The following is a 21,435-nucleotide window of genomic DNA, read 5'->3' on the forward strand; positions in this document are numbered from 1 at the left end:
TATTACACTTTGCGTCAATGTCATGTCTCCTCGCGATTAAATATAGAGAGATCACTTTCTTGCGTGCCTTTAGCGCCAAAATAATTCTGTATTTTCCCTATTTTACGTATTTTATATATATATATATATATATATATATACGTAATCGTGCTTAAGAACATTCGATCTTTAATAAATTCTTCGCGTAATCGCGGGACAGTCATGTTGTTGATAATAATTGAGTATTGTGCGTCGCATGTTCAGTATTCTGTCTCTGTCACGTCATGTAACGCACTTTACGAGATTTAGAGCTTGTCGTTATTATTATCGCAATTGTTGCCGATGAACAGCACTAATTCAAAAATGACACTTTCTTGCCGTTCATCGCGAAAAAAATCTATATCACGTAATCTTACTTCGCATAAATATCGTTTTACCATATGGTCATTAGATTGCATTTTCGTAGATCTGACGGTTTGTGTCAGATTATTATACATGAGTCGTGCGAATTTTCGCGCGCGACAACCGATTTGTATAACGCGACGGAGGAGACAGTCTGTCCTCGTAAGAGTTCGTAATCGCCTAAATCATTTTCGCAGTAGATTTTCACTTCCGCGCCCGTTTTAAGACTCCATGTAATCATCTTTCGGAGACTCTCGATGCATTTCTTTTCCACTGTCACGTTGGGTGACATCGACTAATCGAATGGAGCGGAATCGCGAAAATAGCCGCGACTGCGTCTTTGCGATTTGTAACACTCGATTGCTTATGATTTCCGTATTTGTGATATAACTCGGACACTTTCGACGGATGTGCGAGCTAAGTATTATCATTTTTTTAAGATAGGGTAAAGAGAATTGCGTCTGGCATGAGAGAGAAAAGATCGTAATATTCTCACAATTTGATTACTCATGATTTTCGTAACCGTGATGCAACTACAATATGCAGTTTCATGTTATGTATCAGAATCCTTTAAAGAACGTTTTCGCATATATGTAAAATTTATTGTAGATATTCTAAAATTATCGATTTATTACTGAGTTTTTCAAAAAGCCGAGTTCTAAAGTAGCCTGAAAAATTAAGATGTTTTTATAATCTGTTTACGATACTTTCCCGAGTTTTTGTGTTATTTTCAATTATGTCATATGCGATTCATTGTCTATAAAAAGATCCTTGGAATAATCGCTTGTTATTAATATTAAATTATTAAATTATATCGGAAATTTTAAATAACAAGTGAGAGAGAAAGAGAAAGGGAGAGGTTAGAGAAACGATTATTCCAAGGATATTTCTTAGACACACACACAATGAGCCGCATATAGTACACAATCTCGTCCAATTATACGAACAGGGAATATATTGTCTATTGTAACACTTGTATTGCGTTTATCCATGCTCGCGGTTATCGAAATTTAATTATAAATCCCGCTTATAAAATGGACATGGGGGATGAGCAGGTGGCAAGCAGACCAGAAAAATAAACGAGCCGCGATTCGATTATCGCCGCTGCGGCCGGTACGGTGCTCTAAGGCTAGTCGCGTGTTTTAGCGTTTGCGTAATTAATATTGCAGTTCCGCGGACTGCGAAAACTGGAGTAACGGCTATACGCGACTGAAGGTTGCTCAATGTCGTTGCGTGGCCCTTCGCCTTTTTCTACGATCAACGGCCAGATTTTACCATTACTTCTTACATATCGCGCACGAATGCGCGTATATGTGCGTGCGTATTGCGTGTGTGCATTGAAACGTAGAGACGTGGGTTCTCTTACGCTCGCGAGCAACCTTCGTTACATTCCGCAACGAATGAACCCCTGATTTCGCGTTACCGGATGCACGTTATTTAAACACGATCATATCATGTCGACGATGTCAATGTTGCTTATGATTAAGATTACGCAAAAACGCGTTGCACTGTTTATCGAGAGAATCTGGGTTAATGATCTAAGTTTCTACAAATATTTCCATGTGTTGCCTAAGTGAAAGTATTATACACGTGGATCTTTCATTAAATTTAAGATTTATTGAATTTTTATTCACATTTTATTCATTCACAAGTACGTTTTATATTTAAATTTTATCTCAGTATATATTTACCCTTTATCTTTAGTTTTTTTTTTCCACGAAACTATAAATTACATACCCATGGAATAAAAAAATTAGTAATTTGTTTATATATTAATTACATTATACGTTATTGAATAAGCGAAAAATCTATTTTCAGTCACGAAAATAGATATTTTTCTCTTACGAGACGGAAATAAAATTTTGAGAGAAAGAGAGAGAGGGAGAGAGAGAGAGAGAGAGAGAGAACGCGCACGCGGATGCTTTAAAAAACAAATAAATAACTTTAAATATGCCTTTGGATTATGAACCCTTCAACCTATTCATTTTACTTTAATACCACCATAATGATATTAAATTTATCAGGGAGAGCGGTGGATCGTCAATCTGACAAGGTTAATAGTGGCACGCGTTTTACTCGAGGAATCCGACATGCGAATCCTGATTCGCATCGTCTCATCTCGGCGAACGTTTCATCTCATGGTGCCGGTACATCGCGCAGACGGCACGATCTGTAGAGCAAAACGGTACTCGTTACATAGACGAGACGGAAATAAAATTTTGAGAGAAAGAGAGAGAGGGAGAGAGAGAGAGAGAGAGAAAGAGAACGCGCACGCGGATGCTTTAAAAAACAAATATATAACTTTAAATATGCCTTTGGATTATGAACCCTTCAACCTATTCATTTTACTTTAATACCACCATAATGATATTAAATTTATCAGGGAGAGCGGTGGATCGTCAATCTGACAAGGTTAATAGTGGCACGCGTTTTACTCGAGGAATCCGACATGCGAATCCTGATTCACATCGTCTCATCTCGGCGAACGTCTCATCTCATGGTGCCGGTACATCGCGCAGACGGCACGATCTGTAGAGCAAAACGGTACTCGTTACATAGAGAAAGTCTCACGCGACCGCGAAAATACAGAGAAGGATGAGATCGGGAGAAGGTGGCGAGCAGAGGGAGATGGAGAAAGAGAGAAATGCCGTATAGTCAGTGTCGTAGATGAGTTCTTTCCTAACGAGAGAGAATTCCGATGATGTGATGGCAACATCCGTGCGGCAGGATGGCTCTTTGAGTTTAGTGGGTAAGTGGGTCGTCCCGACCGTTTAATTGCCGATCGGCCTCTGCCCGTATCGGCTGTGTAACACGAGATATTTGCCGTTGTCATGCCGGGTGAAGTGGCTCTTCCTTTTATTCTCATCTTCCTCGACCTCTTCTTCTCCCTATCTATGCTTCGCACTTTCTCAGATCACTCATTTTCTTTTGCACACGCGCATCTTCTTACTTTCTGATCTCGTGCTACTAATTGATGCCGATAAAAATTTTAACGCCTGTGTATCACTTTTGCTTGGCATTGTCGAGATTATTCTGATCTTTCCGTGACATTTCGATCAAATTAAAGATCATTCATCTAATTTTTCTAATCTTATTTATTATGTCATTCCGTCATTATGTCAAAAACTTATATATTTTTCATTCATGTGCTTAAGCTCTGGAAATAAAGCTAAAAGAGCTATTATTTTTTTTAGCAAATTCTAACAATATTTATGCACATGTTGAATTTATCTTACGAAGGATTTGCGTTGCGCTTGTCCTTCTCGTCTCGCTTTCTCGGCCGATTAAAAATCGTTTTGCTGTGTCAGCTTTCTGTTTCATGTGTTTAATAATCGTTTAGCAATCTTCTTGATAAGAGTTAATCGATTAAATCGAACTTGCTTAACGGTATTGTTGGCTTATGCAAGAAGACTGCGATTGGTTCGATTGCAATCAGGAAATTAAGAAATTGCGGTCTTGATGAGGCATTTTGACCGGATTATAATTGTGTCAAGAAAGCACATCCGTAATTGGTAAAACATCAGAATTAGCATTATTAATGTAAGTGCGGCAAAAGAATAATTTTTTTTCTTCCGCTGATAAAACTATTTATAAAGTCACTCTATTCTTATATATTTCGAATAAGTCGAATATGATTAAACGAATATAATTAAACGTTAATTATCTTCTAGAGATTCGAGAAGATATTATAGCTTCATGGAGTCGTTTCTTATACTTATTGGAATTAATTAATTATCGTGAAAGAGAGAAATAGAGAGCACAATATTTTGTATACGATTATTGCAAATCACATGATGTGCTTATTTTGATCTTTTTATTTCTTCTTCTTTATTCATTTTTGTTCAATTTAATATTTTCTTAAACAACATGCTCACTGCTATTCTTATCGATGCTCCTTTAGCGGTTGCTTTTCCTGGATTTGTGCCCGCAGCCCGGAAACGAACGCCCTATATCGCAGAACGGGTTTTCTGTCGATTTATTCGTTGTACATCATCATGCAATTCTTTTTGTGCATACGAAAAAAAAAAACGGGTATTATTCGCTAATTTCTCTGTGCTACTAGCCTGTTCTTGCGCGATTGAAATTTATCGACTTTTAAGAACGGTTTTCACCGCTTTACTAGAGTACGACGTCATTTATTTAGAAACGTTTAGGTAAAAGCGCAGATTTATGATCGCATTATGAATAAAATGATGATATATTATAGATTCAGAAATAGCTATCTACGAAATATAATATTGTAGCACATTTAATTTCAAACATTTATGGCGAGTTAGATCAAATTCACTCAAGATTATACACGCAAGTGGCAAAGTCCAAGATTAGGGTAATGATGGGATATAAATCGAAATAATGATGAAATATAAATGTGATGCCACATATTTGTAATACTTTTTAGGAACTTCTCATGGAGACCACAGGAGTAAAGTACCTATGTTACAACTTTATAACGATTACTGGGTTGTCGCGAAGATTTAAGTCAATACAAAATTACGTACATTCTCCTCTCTAGGTTACTTATCCTTTAAATCGTTTTCTCAAGTTTCAACATTCCTTCTGTAGAAACGTAAGAAAATCTGCTAATCGATTGCAGTCTTGTTTTTCTTTTATAAAGAAAGTAGATTTTGATGGTAGTAATCGATTTGAAACAATTTAAAGCATCGCACATTTGCGTTTTTTCTCGAAATTTATAATTGAAATTTATTACTCAACGTGACAGTTTTATTTGACTGTCAAATGAAGAATGAGGTACAATGACGTCATAAAACTCCTTATCCCATATATCGTTCTCGTAGTTCCTTGCTCACTTTTAGAGGAGTTAATTATGAGGCGCGGCGCAGTTTCCAATTCATCATTCTATCGTTTTATTTCGACTTTGCTCCCGGCCAGCGAAACGTAAAAATCGCATTTGACTTTTTGCCCGACGTGAAAGCATATTTTTTCGGCTAGTATTGTTTTCGCATTAAAATTTCTCCATAAAGCTGAATAATTTTTTACTGCTCGCTTAAGTGGACAAATTTCTGTAGCTGATTGGGAAACAAATCGTGCTAAATGATTCAAAGAAACATATGGGGATCGTCAACAAAAAACTTATATAAACAGAATATTATTATATGGATTTCATTAAAATTTCAAGTTCGGGATATTGAATATTAGTATTCAGAATAGATTAGACACTGATATAGATTAATGTTGTCAACTGATACGCTAAATACGTAAATTAGAACATAATAGTTGAAGGAAAGATGAAAGCGTCGTTATCGTTAACAACTCGAAAGTAATCGCCTGCAATTCTCAAGTGTTTCAATGTCCTCGATTTGGATAAAAGCAACGATACCTTAACGCTCTTTCGAAATTCTGCAGTCTCCGTTGGAGAGATCTTAGCCTTGACTAGTATAAAATATCTTCAGAACTTTACAGAGAGATGTATTGTGTCACATGAAACCGTGCGTTAATATCTAGTGTAAATACGAGATTTATTTCTTTCTTCGCCTCAACACCTTTTGCATTGCGATGATCATTTATCTCGACAGAGACTCTAACGAAGCGCTTATATTATATTAATCAGATGATAATTTTATCATCTCTATTCGTCTAAAATGTAATGAGATAATAAAAATCTCAAGGATACTATTGAAACTAATGAACTTGAAGAGCACTTATAAAATCTTTTTCTTGACTTCTTTGCATGTTAAAATTGAATTGTAAAAGTTTAATAATCGAAAATGCAATATAAGAATCGTACATATACATACGTCCGAATGTGAACTTGAATTAGATCGATCGATCGAAGAAGATATAATATTTTGTCATAATATTTTTTTTTTTAAATTATCTGTAAAGAGACAAATTAATTTGTTAGGAAATTATATATTATGAAATATGTAATTCAATTATATAAAAGCTGTGTTCTCACAAATTTCCATAAAGGAAGGAAAAAAGATATTTTTTTTAATAGCATGTCCAGGTTTTTACGAAACAAATTGGCATTTTCGAGTAGTGAAATACATATTTACATGTTATGATTCATTCGAGATTAAAAGATTATTTTTCACTTTAAATGAACTTACTTTGAATGTAAAAAAAGCATCGGAAATTTGTCAATGTCCGTATAAATAATGCATACTCTTGTTTATGTTTTTATTTTATTCATACTAAACTATTATAAAAGAAATTCATATCTTTATCACATATCTTTATAATATGAAAAAATATTCATATCTCTAGATGTAATAAAGATCTTCTCTGAGTACTCATCAAAGAAGATGCGGGAATCGATCATTATCATGTGATTATAGTTATTTAATTATTTATTAGAAAATAGTAATTTAACATAATAAGTTTATCTATTTTTTTGCCATTCTGATCTTGTTTGTCCATTTCATGACAGATAGTTATTAATGATATTACATATATATAGTAACAGCTGATTCTTTTTTACTGGGATATCATTATTGCTCATTTGCATTCAACAGAGGCAATATAACTATGCAGTTATTAAGTTTCAATATAAATGATTTGATCTGCACATTTAATTTATTATATATAATATTATCTAAATTTTTTGTTTATGTGAATGACGTAAAGAGATTAATTAATATATACATATTTTTTTTTGCTATGCATTTTGCGGATCTAATTAGAATCGAATATTAAAGAGGAAGCTAATTAGATCCGCATTAGATTTGAATATTACAAACTGTAATGATTTAAGGATTTTGAAAATTCAAGAATTTCTTTTACGTTAACTTACAAATATTTTATCTGACGTCGCTTTAAAAGGGCAGATTACGTTTCCCTCGGATAATCGCGAAATCGCGTCGCGTTATTAAGAAACTGGCTCGAATACGGTCCAGCGACCTTGTGCCGAATATTACGGCGTGTTTCGAGACGGTTGTGTAATGTAACGCATTTCACGTGCCTGGACAAACATACGTGGGGGTTACATTATAACAGGTAGTTGACCACATGCAAAACGAACGCACGCTCGGTGTATATACGTACACAGATCAGCGAGCTCTTTGCGAGCAAAGTTTCTACAGAGTTTGAGAAAGGATCGTCTTTTTGTCACCTGCCGAGAAATAATATGTATGCAGCATTCATAATAGGGCCAGACACTTAGAATTAAGGCTACCGCGACATTTCTAACGCATATATTTTTCATCTTAATTATGAAATACAGGTGCGTCTCCATTTTCAAGAATGTATATTTACGTATTTAAACATTAAACGGGCTAATAAATTGCGATCCGTCATTCATTTAATGAAATTCTCTCTCTCTCTCTCTCTCTCTTTCTCTCTTTCTCAATTCTCTTATAGCATCTCTTTAATATAAATTTCTTTAAAAAAATATACATTTTTTAAATGTTTCTGTATATATATGTACAAAATTAATTGTAAGCTAGTAAACATACATTTAATAATATATTTGATAAAAATATTAAATTTAATTGTATCAAAAAAACTTAACAAATGTGTATATATATTTTACCTCTTTTTATTATATTACTATATACACGCGTATTTATCTATATATTTCTTACATAATATGTTTGTTAAAAATTATTATTACAAATTCTTCTTGCTCAGAAATATTGCATATTATGCAAAAAGATGGCTTTCGCAAGATGCGGTCAAATATTTGACCCATTTTTGACAAAATAATTTGTTAAAATATTATGGCAGAGAGAATGAAAGAGTGAGAGAGTGAGAGAGGAAGGAGAAGGAGAGAGAGAAAGAGAAGGTTAATGTCAAAAGTGATAAATGTAGCATTTTTTCGAAGAACTTACTATGATATGAGAATATACATGTGACATACTTAAATTGTCATGCAGTTGCATTGAAGAAAATTTACTTGTTCCACTTTATCGATAGGGGACTTTACGAACAGGACACGATTTAGACAGTGAACAACGGTTATTTTCGCGATAATTTTCTATTCGTTAAGCCATTAATACATTAATTTTAATCTTGTATTTTCAATTTTCTTTGTATTCTCTTTTTTAAATTTTTTGGAATTTTTTGGCGGAAATCTTTGGCATTTCATATTAAAGTAATTGTTTCTATCTTTCGAAGCTCATTAAAATTTGAAATTGATTAAAATTAACAAAATACGATGAGATCGCGATCAGTATCCGAAAAAAAACTTTAATGTACGAGATATATATTTTGGCGGATAAAATATGTTGCAGTCGGAGTTAAAAATATTATCACATTGTCAGTATTTAAATACGGCTTTTGAATATTAACGAGCCTGTGGCATATAAAATACAAACTACTTAATTCGTGGATCCGTTATTGCGTCATTGATATTATAATAAATCTACCTTTCCTTGCTATTAAATTTGTATATCAATTAAAGGAGCAGAAATAGTGCTTTGTAGTGTGAATCCATTGTACGACACTAGCGTATTGCTCTACTATTTGATCTGTGGCCAGATGCTATCTCGCACGTTAAAACGTTTATGCGTGTTAATATAATATTTTCACTTTGAGCAAAACACATAAGATAATAGAAAAAAAATATTTCTCCGGCACAGAAATTGTCTTTGATATTCCTAGCCTGATATTGATAGTCTCGTTATAATTCTGTCGAATTGTCTTCAACTTCTTTAACTTTCTAACGCGCAGCATACCACAAAAAAGTTTAAAGATTCACTCGAGGATACTCGGATACGTTCGCGGATTTTTGCAGTGCATTGTTTTTTGTAACAAGCTCATACGCTTACGCGCACCGATCCATTTAAGGAATCTGCCCGATTTCTCGCGGCGGAAATTCGTTTCGGACTGTTCGCTCGCTCGCGTTCCGCTCTCCTCCCCGAGATTTCCGAAATGCGCTTACCTTCTGCTCACGCTTCGCCGAATTCGATTGTCGATCAGAAACTTGGCCGGGCACTTCGCACTTCACCACTCCTGCTCTCTTGGCTACTTCGAAGCCACCCGAAGTTACCGATCTCTATGTGATTTAATGGTGCTGCATCAAACCCGAGCGACGCATCAAATGGATCATCGGAGACTCGCTCGCTCGACTCTCGCGCACTTTCCTCGAACCTGGCAGACGCAACGTCGACCGATTGCGGCGGACACTGGTGATGGATACCGAATCGCGAGGATCCCCTTCCGATGAGCGAAGGGTCGCGGAGGCTCGGAGGGAGATTGTCGTCACTCCGTGCACCGATTGCTCACGCGGCTTTTCCTTTTCTCGCGGGATCGAAAAGAAAAACACCTGTGCGTGCAGATAGCTACATATATTCCCACAATCGCATACGCGCGATCAGTGCTGGTCGCGCGGCGCACAATGATCAGTCCTATGAAGGGTCGTGAGGTTGCGTACCGGAACCGAAACGCGTTTACGCGCGTGTACAGTGCGGACGTACGTGCGTGCGTGCGCTTATGGGTCCAACGGCCGATGCTGCGAGAATAGTCCGCGGCGCGGTAAGTCCGCGGTTTAAGTATTGGCTAACCCAAGTGGGGTTTAAGCGCGCGTGAGAGCGCGAGGAGGGACTGCACTGATCGGGGTTTTACCAGGTGATCGTCTGCGAACCCCGTGCCGCGTTCAGTCAAGGTCGCTTTTCTCAGGCGGCTACGTCTGGAGGAGAAGAAAGGCGTCTCTTCTCGATGATGTCGACGTACCACGGGCGTGACACCCTTCGGCCAAGGTCACCACGTACCGCTTGAAACACGCCGCGCCTCCGCTGAGAACCGACAACGTCGAGGCCAATTCGAGCAGCGGACTGGTATTCCACAAAATCTGTCGTCATGTTTTCGTAATTATTCATATTAATTTCTTTCAACCAATCTCTCAATTTTTTTTCTCGTGGATATGATTTCCGGATGTACGATCGCTCTTGTGGATTTTAGCAAGATAAAAATGAACATACAGGCAATTTTATTTTCTCTTAAAGATTGACGTTATGCGTGAAAATTAGTTCGCGACTGTATACTTGATTCTAATTATCTATTGTAAGAAGAATATTGAAAGTAATCGCAATTTTGTCAATGCAAATATTTTTCACTGCTCTTGTATATTTATTAATAATATAATAATACAAAAGGTAGGCTATAGGCTAAGGTAGATAAGAAATAAGAACATGTCGTTATTTTGTATCAAATTTGAAATCGCCGAAATATCGAAGTGCCAATAGCTTTAAACCTATAAGCTATATTGAAAGTAATAAGTTTTTCTTGTAAATTAAATTTTGAAAACAAAGAGACTGTAATCAATTTGAAATAAATTTGATTCTAACTTTCATTTGATTGCTATGATATTGAAATAAAAATATTATTAAAAATATTTTTTTATAGGTATTCTTGAAATAATTTCAGTGATTAAGAAAAATGACAAATTATGATTATATTCTCGCACATGCACGCATACATGACCATATTTTTAGAAGAAGAGATTTTTATAAAAAAGCGACTTGAAAAAAATATAAAGAATGTTATACATTTTTCGTTAATTCTCGCATACTCTGCATTATTGTAACAATCATGAATGTATTTATAGCTATCTAAGAATCCACGATGTCTACGTGCGTTCAGTAAAAAAAATCCATATGTAATTTCGAGGTATAAAAAAGCAGAACATTATAACGAATCAGATCAAAAATAAAAAATCATACCAACAGTATTAATGGTATGTAATAAATAGTAAATAACAGTAATGTTAATGATAGTGGAGAAGTCAGAAATAAAAAACACATATTGAGAATGCATATTGACGGTGCGATAATTAGATTCTGCATACTTCATTATTTTAATCCCAGAGTTATCTCTGATACAGATAACCATTATTATGTGGCAGATTATTATGAATATTGTTCTATTCTTCAATGTCTTATTTTTTAATGATATTTTTCCATGAAGTCTTTTCTATCAATTTCTTACAAGGAGATTACGTTTTTGTAACATTTTATTTACATAAGAGTCTTTTTTCTAATTATTACTAATTGTGAGAGAAAAGACATTAATATTAACAGCAAGTAATCTTCATACAGCAGGATAATGCGCAATTTCCTGCAACACCCAATAGCACTTCACAGGTAAGAGAACACTTCACGGACAAAAAAGTATATAAATATTACTTGATAGTTGTTTTGTTCAATATTTTTTATTTATACGCAATCATATGTCCAATGATCTAACAAATGATGTTCGAGAAGCACTCTACATGTTCATATTTTTATTAAGAATTGTGCGATGTTTGCGCACTAATTTATTCGTCGTATAATTAAAATAATTTATAAAATATGCAAAATTAATATACAAATACAATATACATATATTTTTGTATATTAATAATATAATTTTTTCTTAAAGATTGGAAAAATCTATCATGGACCAAAAATAAATGACGCGTGTATAGCATTGGAAGTTATGAATCATATATTTGGCAGGATGAAGCAATTGACATTGAAACCAGATTTGATTTTTTCCGTGGAAAAGGAACTTCACTCTTAAAGTCAATAGGTGCAAAGTATCGAAAGAGAAACTTTCGTCACAGAACATTTCAAAGTCGAGATCGAATGTTCTTTTATTTCGGGCATCACATCGACATATGCAAAGATAATTTCGGAAATAAACTCTTTTATCCTTGGATTTCGTCTTAAGAGCCCGTCGGTTCGTTTATGTAATCTTTCCTTTTAAAATTCGATATGTAAAAATGTACAATACGATTGTAATTAAAGCGCGCTCATCAGTACTATAAGGACAGATCGTGCAATTTTTGGACTGTGTACTATGGATGATGTAACAGCATCGGGGCCGACACATTACTTAAATATATTTATTCAAAAATATATGTAAATTTGCTTACATCATACTGAATTAATTTTGCGTTGATTGACCTTGGTTTAATGTGATTCACACAGCACATTGAACTATGGTGCTAACTTTATTCAAAAATTTTATATATATATATATATATATATATATATATATATATATATATATATATTATACATAGTTCAATGTGCTGTGTGAATCACATTAAACCAAGGTCAATCAACGCAAAATTAATTCAGTATGATGTAAGCAAATTTACATATATTTTTGAATAAAATATATACATAAAGTTAATAATCTCCTGGTTCTATAAATATTTAGATTTACGCTGGTTCCATAAATATTCAGATTAAACAAGAATTTTTTACATATAGTTGTCATTTTATACGTATCCTCTTTTATTCTTAATAAAGAAAGAGCAATGATTTTTGATGCTTAAGAGACGTACCAATTTTTTAATCAACTCGTAGACATTTATCGTATATTAAATTCCTGATTTGTTTAAATTTTTTTCTATATTGATGTAAAATAGTGACGTAATATAATTAAACGTAGTGTTACTTCGTACTTGCATCAATCTACCGATTATTGAAAAAAATTGGTGCGCAATATACTTGAAAATGAAAAAAACTTGTTTACTGATTTTTTATCCTCATGTTCGTATAATCTTGAATAGCGAAATAATATGAATATAACAAGAGAAAATGTTTTACTGTTCACGCTTGTTGAACAAAAAACACACCAGAGTAAAGAAGTAATTATAAAATTTGCATTGATTATTGCGTAATTACATGAAATATTCTTCAAATTCTTCAAGAGTTTTGCAATATATATTAATTTTTTAAATATAATATTACGTCTCTCTCTCTCTCTCTTTCTCTCTCTCTCTCTCTTTCTCTCTCTCAAGGATATACTTTAAAATTTTTTTCTAAAGTATCTGTCGCATTCGCTTTTAGTCACAAATACATTACTATATTTTGTATGTCTTCCTTATACGCAATCAAGCGCCTGATGCAACTTTGCATTAGGAGAATGAATTAATGCAGATTAGATGCGCTGCCATTTTGACATATGATTTTTACCGAATAAAGAAACTATTACCAGTATCAAACTATTATTCATATGCTAATATAACATAACAAATGATATTTTACACAATTGATAAATTGTTAAGCCAATTTTTGAGATTTAGAGAAGTCTATGTTGACGCTATCTTATGTTACCAATTTGCAATTTTTTGTAAGATGTAAATGTTTTGGCTAAAAAGATTTTTTAAATTAGAAATTTTTATAGAACATTTTTTATTAATTATTTCTATCACAAAATATACATTGCAAACTTGCAGAGAATCTCGCGAGAAATTCTAGCAGTCAAAAATCAGCCAAGAATCAGCGTATCTACGATCGAATCTCGTAAGATCGGAGTTGGAATGGGATAATGGAAGGGGACAATTTGTCCGTGATGTAACGCGACGATGAAAAAAATTTGATTTGTCAATACAATACATATACAATACGCAAAATACGGTTACAGCCAGACGATTGACGTCACCGCTGATGCAATTTCTGCAATTCAGCATTGATTGAGTTAAATGAAAAAATGTACCGAAGGTGTTTAGATCGTTTAATAAATGTTTCAAGATTTCCATTGTGATTTGTTTACGCGATTTGTAATCATATGAATTTCGCAGAAAACGAAGAAAAAAATCAAATCCGCATGTTTTGAGATTTCGAACTTCAACGCAAAAAATCTTGAAAAACCATCGTAAAGAAAAAAATATATTCTTGTTAGTACAAATCGATACTTATAAATAAAATTCATGGAAACTGTTTAATTTATAAAAATTTGTATAAGCGGTAACTATTAAAGCTAATTTGTTTAGAAAATTATTTTTGCCTATCATAGCAGCCGTTTTAAAGAAAACTTTCATTTTTCAAATATCTATTGAGAATGTCTTTCAACTTTTTGCATTAACTAGGTCTGTAAAACTTCTCGGAAAACGGTGTAAAACATTTTCCATTTGCACGATAAACTGCCGCTAACGGTTATGTAAATTACGTTTTGCTCGAGAATGACGAAATGTCTTTAATATAGAACTACGCTGGTATACAAAAAAGTTGAACAGTTGGTCATTATATTGTTTAACTTTTTTTTTAGATATGTTTAAGTTTGCTGTATAATTTAGATGCATTTATTTTGTATTTTTGTTGTCTTTAAGAGATTGTTGTGGACTTTTTGTTATTCAGAGTATTTGTTTAATTCTGATTTAAAGATTTTGGAGATGTGAAAAAAGAAAAAACAAGGAGTATTTTAATGGCTATTTTATTCTAATATACAAGAGTCATACATATGTAACATAGGTTTATGCTCTTATAGATGCATTACTCTTGATCTCATCATGCAAAATTGATTACATGTTGTGTCACCCCTGTTTTTCTTCATGAACTTCTTGAAAAAAAAAAGTTATAGCATAATAAGTCCATCATTCATTGTGTGAAAAAGGAATCAATAGAATTATTTTTATGTTATGACAGAGAGAGACTACTACGTCTCTAAAGTTATAACTAGCAATATATTCTCATTTTATGCAATATTTTTCATAATTACATATAAAACTGATCTATATAGAATATCAAGAAATGCAAGAAAATACATAAAATTATATAGGACTAGAAAAGTTTTAAACAAGTTTATAAAATTAGTAAGTAAGACAAAAATATTTAATTTATAACGTCGTGAAGCAAATCTTTAAAATGTTGGTAGTTACAATTGAAAACTTTGTTTTTTTGGATTCTTAGATATATATGTAAAATTTTATTAAAATCAGAATGTGCGTGCTAGTTAACAAAATCTTATTTGATCTGATTTAATCTGCATTAAACAAATTTAATCAATTGTTCGTTTAATTTAGAACGGATGTCTCAGATTTTTTGTAAAATGTTAAAGATATAAACATCTTTATAATGACGTATTCTTGTTTGCATATAATATACATTTTGATTGATTATTTTATTATTTTTCGATAAATTAAAAAATTAATACTTTTGTACGATAAATTATGTTAGATTATGTTAGTATATATTTGACGTATGTATTTAATTTAAGTAAATATTTGATCAATGTAAGAAATGATTAATAAGAGAATAGAAACTGGATTATATATAAATTTTTAGTACAGTATAAATATTTATGCCTACTACAGACGCGCGTGAAAGCCTGAAAATTGTATTGAGACCTGCAGAAATATACCGGATATCTCTTGATTTATATGATATTACACAGAATTAATATTAAACTGCTGACGTTCTTGTTTTGCGGCATGATAAAAACTTGTTTTTATGTGATAGTCAAGGGCATCAAAAATTCCACATTTTTACCGAACTTCAATAATGCATACATAAAAATATGTATTAATAAATTTCTTAAATTATTGTATTGTTATATTATAAAAATTTATGCGTTTTAATCACATGACAAGTTTATATATCCGTTTATGTTGTTGTAATCCACAATGAATTAATTTAAAATTATTTTATGATTATACACCAGAAACTATCCTGACTCGAGATTGTGATTTATTTCAAACGTTCTACAAGTTTTTTTTTATCCTTTGCGACTTGAGCAAAAATGATCTGATCGAGAGACTAGACGCATTATTTTATTGTGGTTCTTTGCATATTGGAGTGGCATTTATTAATGTTATATTGTTGCATCGTTTTATTTTTTTGTATTTTTTTAGCAAAGACATAATTAATTTGAATTAAATATGAAAATTTACTTTGAAATATATACACACACACATATATATATTAAAGGAAAACAGAGATACAATATTGCTGCAATTGAATACACTATGGTTAATTATTTATGAGTAATTTGTGTGAAAAATATTATTTATTACTGTATCCATTTTTCCGCAATAATTATATTACATGTCTGAAAGTATCAGACAGTTAACGATCCCATTATTATATATTCGAAAAATTTATTGTAGTAATAAGATATGTGTGGATCTATTAAAACAAAGGTTGATATTCTTAAAATCAATATATAGCTAATTTTATATTGCATTTACATCGAATATCATGTGTTATAACAAATTTATACCACAGCCTGTTGCATTGCAACCATTATTCAAGCCGTGTTTGTATGTTCACGGCCGCATTTAACTTTCCACTGGCTGTCATACACACACACACACATACATACACGTGTACGAGGTTCTTTTAGAAAATAAAACAATATAAATACACACACACACACACACACACACACACACACACACACACACACACACACTAAAATATTGATTACTATATACATATATATGTATATGTATATGTACATATAATTAGAGGTTTAAATAAATTATGCAAAACATCAAAACAGTTTCAATAATCAACTTTAATAAGCGATCGGTTTAATAATTTATTGATAATAAAAAACTATCTTCAACTTATTTTCATTAAACAAATTTCTTTCAACTCATTTTCTTTAATTTATTATATTAATTTTTATTCCAATATTTCTTTTACTGTGTATAAGAAATTCTCCGTGTATAAAATATATAAATATGTCAATTTTTTAGTGCATCTTCCTTTTCCCTCTTGGATAGTTAGCAACAATAGTGCAATTGTGGAATGATTGAGTGTAAACTTATTATCTACCCTTAATTATTCTGATCAAAGATTAAATAATTAAAAACTTAGGGACATATATCGATTCGTAGAATACATTTCTTTAACCGACCGTTTTTCTGCGCGTACGTCAATCAATTAAGTAGAAAAACCAGGGGACGTTCATAATTAATTTCAATCATTTTTTTTGCTTTGATTATTGTGATCGAGTGATCGAACAAGAACAAATCTTCGCAAATTAGTTTAAAAAACAAAATGGATAGCCACTACGTTCTTTATTTAATTTTAAGTGCGCTTAAAATATAAAATAAAAAATATAAAATCTTATAAAATCTTTGCTTTAAGACAATATTGTGCGCTATCTGCGGAGATTTAATTGATCTCGATCCAAATGATATGCAATGACGATCTATGCCCGCGTATATGATATTGTTCTTTGCCCTCCACTACGTTGATGAGTAACGATGAAAATGTAGCAATCTAGTTCAATAAATCATTCGATTTATTGATCATTATTTCAAATCACTTGTTCCGTTATTAGTCTTAAAACTATATTTCGGAAAAATAAAGATTATATATATGCGAAAAACTCGCGTGATAAGCTGAGAAATGTATGGTTCCCATCATATTTGCGTCAAACTCTGTATAGATACTAGCAAGTTTATACTAGCCTACTCCAACGTGTAGATGTTATTATCTCTCTCTCTCTCTCTCTCTCTCTCTCTTTACTTAATATGCCAAGTAAAGTATTAAGAAACGCTGGTCTAATGGATTAAACGGCGGTGGCAATAAGATGAAATTTCCAAACAGATGCAATACATTGGATTGGTACTAATGATTTTATCGCGTTTTATTATGAAAACGCGGGACAGCAAATACAGTTGATAAATATTCGGCAGCATTTAATATACCGCCTTATTTCGATAAAATGCGCAACGTTACGAGAAGTTTCCTTCGTTAGATATATGCGATGCGTCTCGTCTTGTCTCTGCGATCCTCATAAATTGCACGGCAAGGTAAGCGACTCGTGTATAAACTGTGACTTTTTGACATTTTCGTTTACCTATCGAGGACATTTCCAGTTGCAGCAACAGTGCGAAATATCTTTGCAACGCGAAATAAAGATAATTAAACGCTGCGAAATAACAAAACGATAAGATAGATTGTAATATGCTTAATTAATGTCAACAACATCAAAACTTTATTTGGTTATTGATATTCTTAGAAAATGGAGCATATCTCTAAACATCAAAAAGTTATCAGTTATTTGTAGATGAAAATTGATTTATAATTCGAAATTACATTATCAGCAACAATATTGTAAAATTTTAATTAGAGAAACTTTGTATATGTTTTTGCATTTAAAATACATTTAGTTTACACTCCATTAACGATATAATCTTGAGTCAAAAGTTCAATACATAATATGTTGAGAGATAAATGATCAAAGCAATGTCATTATACAGGATGGGCCCAAATGTTCCGACCAGTTCTCTACAACTTTTATTTCAGTACTTTTTGTTAAAAAACGTATACTTTTCCTGATATTTGTAAAAATTTATAAAATAATTGTAATTTCAGAGGTTTTTGCGCGCTAACTTTTTAAGGAAGTATTTTTCGACCCATGTTTATAGGAAACTTTTTGTTCAGGATTAAATTTCCTATAAAATCTCAAATATCTGGCCGAAACGTTTGGGCCCACCCTGTATATGTAAGAAAAGAAAATGTAAAATAACTTTCCAATTAAAGCGTACTTAAATAATGTACTTGAATAACGTAGTCTTGTTATCCATTTGGCTTCTTGAAATTCAATTTGTAAAAGAATTTTCTTTTTTAATCGTTTGTAATGCGAGAATTATCGATGCTTCGGTATTTTTGCTACGAAAAAATCACATTAAAGATTCTCTCATTAAAAAGTAATGCAAAAAGTCGAATACATCCTATATAAAATTATGCAAGATGTAACGTTTTCTGTGATTTGTGACAATTTTAATCTTTTTGCCACAGATCATCATTTTTCTTGACTGTGTGATTGTACTTTTCTAAAATTTTTTAAATTAATCACAAATAAAATTTGTCGAAGGATAATCTATTATCGACTATAGACAATGTTTAAGCATATATATATGAGCGGTTTGCGGTCGTCAACCATTGTCGACACTCGCGCATGAGAATAGAAAGGGTTAACTAGATGCTAAAATGATCGCTTAATGTAATTGTCTACATTCGCATAATTGTCCGCATAATTTTAAATACATTTGCGAATATTATATATTTAAAGAAGGATATCAATACATTCAAAGCTATGTCTTCTGTTGATATACTCACAAAGTGCTATTCATCAGCTGACAATTTAATTTTGTAATTTATGTAATCATTTATTAAAGTATATACATACTTGCTTTCGCTTTTTTTAATTTCGTTAAATGTTGTTAAGAGTAGAAATATCAACAGTTTGATTTAATTCAAATTTCAAATCGAAATTGGATTAAAATTCTTTTAGTTATCTACTTTTTTTGCGTATCTTTGTTCGATTTCTGCATAAAAATATTCATTAATGATATAATATGAAATGAAATTATTTGGTAATAATTTGGTAATAATTCTTGACATATACAATATACCATTTTTTATTTGAATATTACTTGTGTTAGTCATTAACGGAGAAATAAATGACGCATATGAGATTTTCTAAAGCGAAGGCAAATACTCTTGATTCTTTCGACATCGCAACATATATTTTTGCATCTTGCCTAATCCATTATTATATCGTATAATCGATTATAGCGTAAATGGATCGTTTGCATAGCTAAATATCCATTTCTGTGCACATCCTTTTTCTTATCTTCTGATGTCAACCAAGTAGATTAGAAACGATGATAAAATGTAAAAGCAGTGTCTTAATACTTGAAAGATTGAACGCGAAATGTATGCCATAGTGTACTTTGCTGCCACCTATATTGAATTATTTGCTGTAATAATCAATTTTTCAGTGAGGTTGATTTTTAAAAAAATTGTAAATATAATTTTTTATTTAAAGAAGCTTGTAAAAAAATGATTTATAAATTTTATTTTACATTTTTTTTATTGATTTAGAATGCATTTTAATACACATTCTTATTGCATTTTTAATTAATTTATGATTCTGACAGTTTTAAACAATATGTGCTGATTATTAATCAACGTTTAAGCGTAATAAGAAAATATTGAAAAATATATATTTTTCAGTACATAGATATGTAGCTTTTATACAAAACAAGGTTTTATGAAAGATTAAAGCAGAATTAACATCGCGTTCTTTTCAGCCTATTTTGCATAAAAAATGACGACAACAACGAAATTGCAACACTCGTTCAAATACCGAAAGTAAGTATGCAGAGAAAGCAGACATTTACTCGCCTCATTTACTCGCTCGCTCACACATACTTGATTTGCTCCGCGTCGAACGACTGCTGGTGACGGTGAGATTTTCTGTAATTGGTAAGCCACGATCTTGCTCATCGATAAACGGACAATCGTCAGACCGCGATTCCCTTCTCCCTGCTGGTTATGCTGGCGGTTTGGTTACGACGATGGATAATCGTCAAGGTACTTCGCAATCTGTGTCACACCGAACGATCATAATAAGCAATTATATGCATAATTCGTCTCATAATAACGAAATTCTTTATGCGATGTATGTTCTAATGATTTTCTCATAATTTACGTTGCGCGTAAAAAAAGTTTTTTTTTTTTGTAGAACGTTACAATTTTTCTATGTGACAAGTGTTCATAGATTTATCACGTTATTGAGTATTTTGTATCTTGATTTAATTGTTTAATATTATAATAATATTTTTAATAATATAAAAAAATTAAAATGAAATATATTACATCATACGAAGGAGATAAAAGGCATTTATATTGAAATATTATATTGAAATATATTATAATTAAGAAATTTATGTAAAGATTAATACGAATATATTTTTCTTTTACTTTTACAGGAAAAGAATGATTGTCCGTATTTATTAACTTCATTTAATTGTTTTGCAATAATGTACTTTAGATTGAAACTGTTATCAAATTATTCATTAAATAGCATACGGTAAAGTTGACATAGAAATCTATCGCGTTTTTATTACGTTAATTACCGTTTCTTGCAACGGAGCAAACCGCGAGATATTTTAATGCAAAAGATTCAAACAATCTTTAGCCGGCTATCTGGGTAAAAAAAGAACAGAAATATCATTGGACATTTTAACGTTTTTAAAATATCTCGCAAAAACAGGCTGATTTCATTGAACGGCGCTCTCGTCTTCGTCGGTTGACCCGCATTCGCCGCTTGGCTGGCGTAAAAGAGCGTAAAAGTACGGTAAAAGCAAAGCTTGCTAATATATGTATAGGTGTATATATATACATATAAAATATATAATATATATATATATATATATATATATATATATATATATATATATATATATATATATATATATATATATATATATATATATATATATATATATATATATATATATATATATATATATATATATATATATATATATATATATATATATATATATATATATATATATATATATATATATATATATATATATATATATATATATATATATATATATATATATAT

At 31.7% G+C, this 21,435-nt stretch overlaps 2 protein-coding genes across 4 annotated transcripts in view; one reads left to right on the forward strand and one right to left on the reverse strand.

Annotated features, from left to right (window-relative positions):
* Positions 1–9,765, reverse strand: part of LOC115245301 (elongation of very long chain fatty acids protein AAEL008004-like) — a 26,799-nt gene extending 17,034 nt beyond the window's left edge. Inside the window, exon 1 of the mRNA XM_029823566.1 lies at positions 9,224–9,765. The gene's annotated coding sequence lies outside the window, so the exon portion shown is untranslated. The remainder of the gene's footprint in view (positions 1–9,223) is intronic.
* The window catches only part of LOC115245265 (elongation of very long chain fatty acids protein AAEL008004-like), a 57,248-nt gene that overhangs the window by 14,126 nt on the left and 21,687 nt on the right, over positions 1–21,435 (forward strand). The window contains exons 1-2 of one of the 3 annotated variants that reach the window (XM_029823520.1): positions 9,734–9,816; positions 9,910–10,148. The exons of 1 other annotated variant lie outside the window; for it this stretch is intronic. The gene's annotated coding sequence lies outside the window, so the exon portion shown is untranslated. Of the gene's footprint in view, positions 1–9,733; positions 9,817–9,909; positions 10,149–20,111; positions 20,169–21,435 lie in introns of those variants that run through there. One more of the 3 variants, XM_029823535.1, reaches the window with a different exon arrangement.

This window comes from Formica exsecta, unplaced genomic scaffold, assembly GCF_003651465.1.
Source record: "Formica exsecta isolate Colony F162 unplaced genomic scaffold, ASM365146v1 scaffold122, whole genome shotgun sequence".
Lineage (NCBI taxonomy): Eukaryota > Metazoa > Arthropoda > Insecta > Hymenoptera > Formicidae > Formica > Formica exsecta.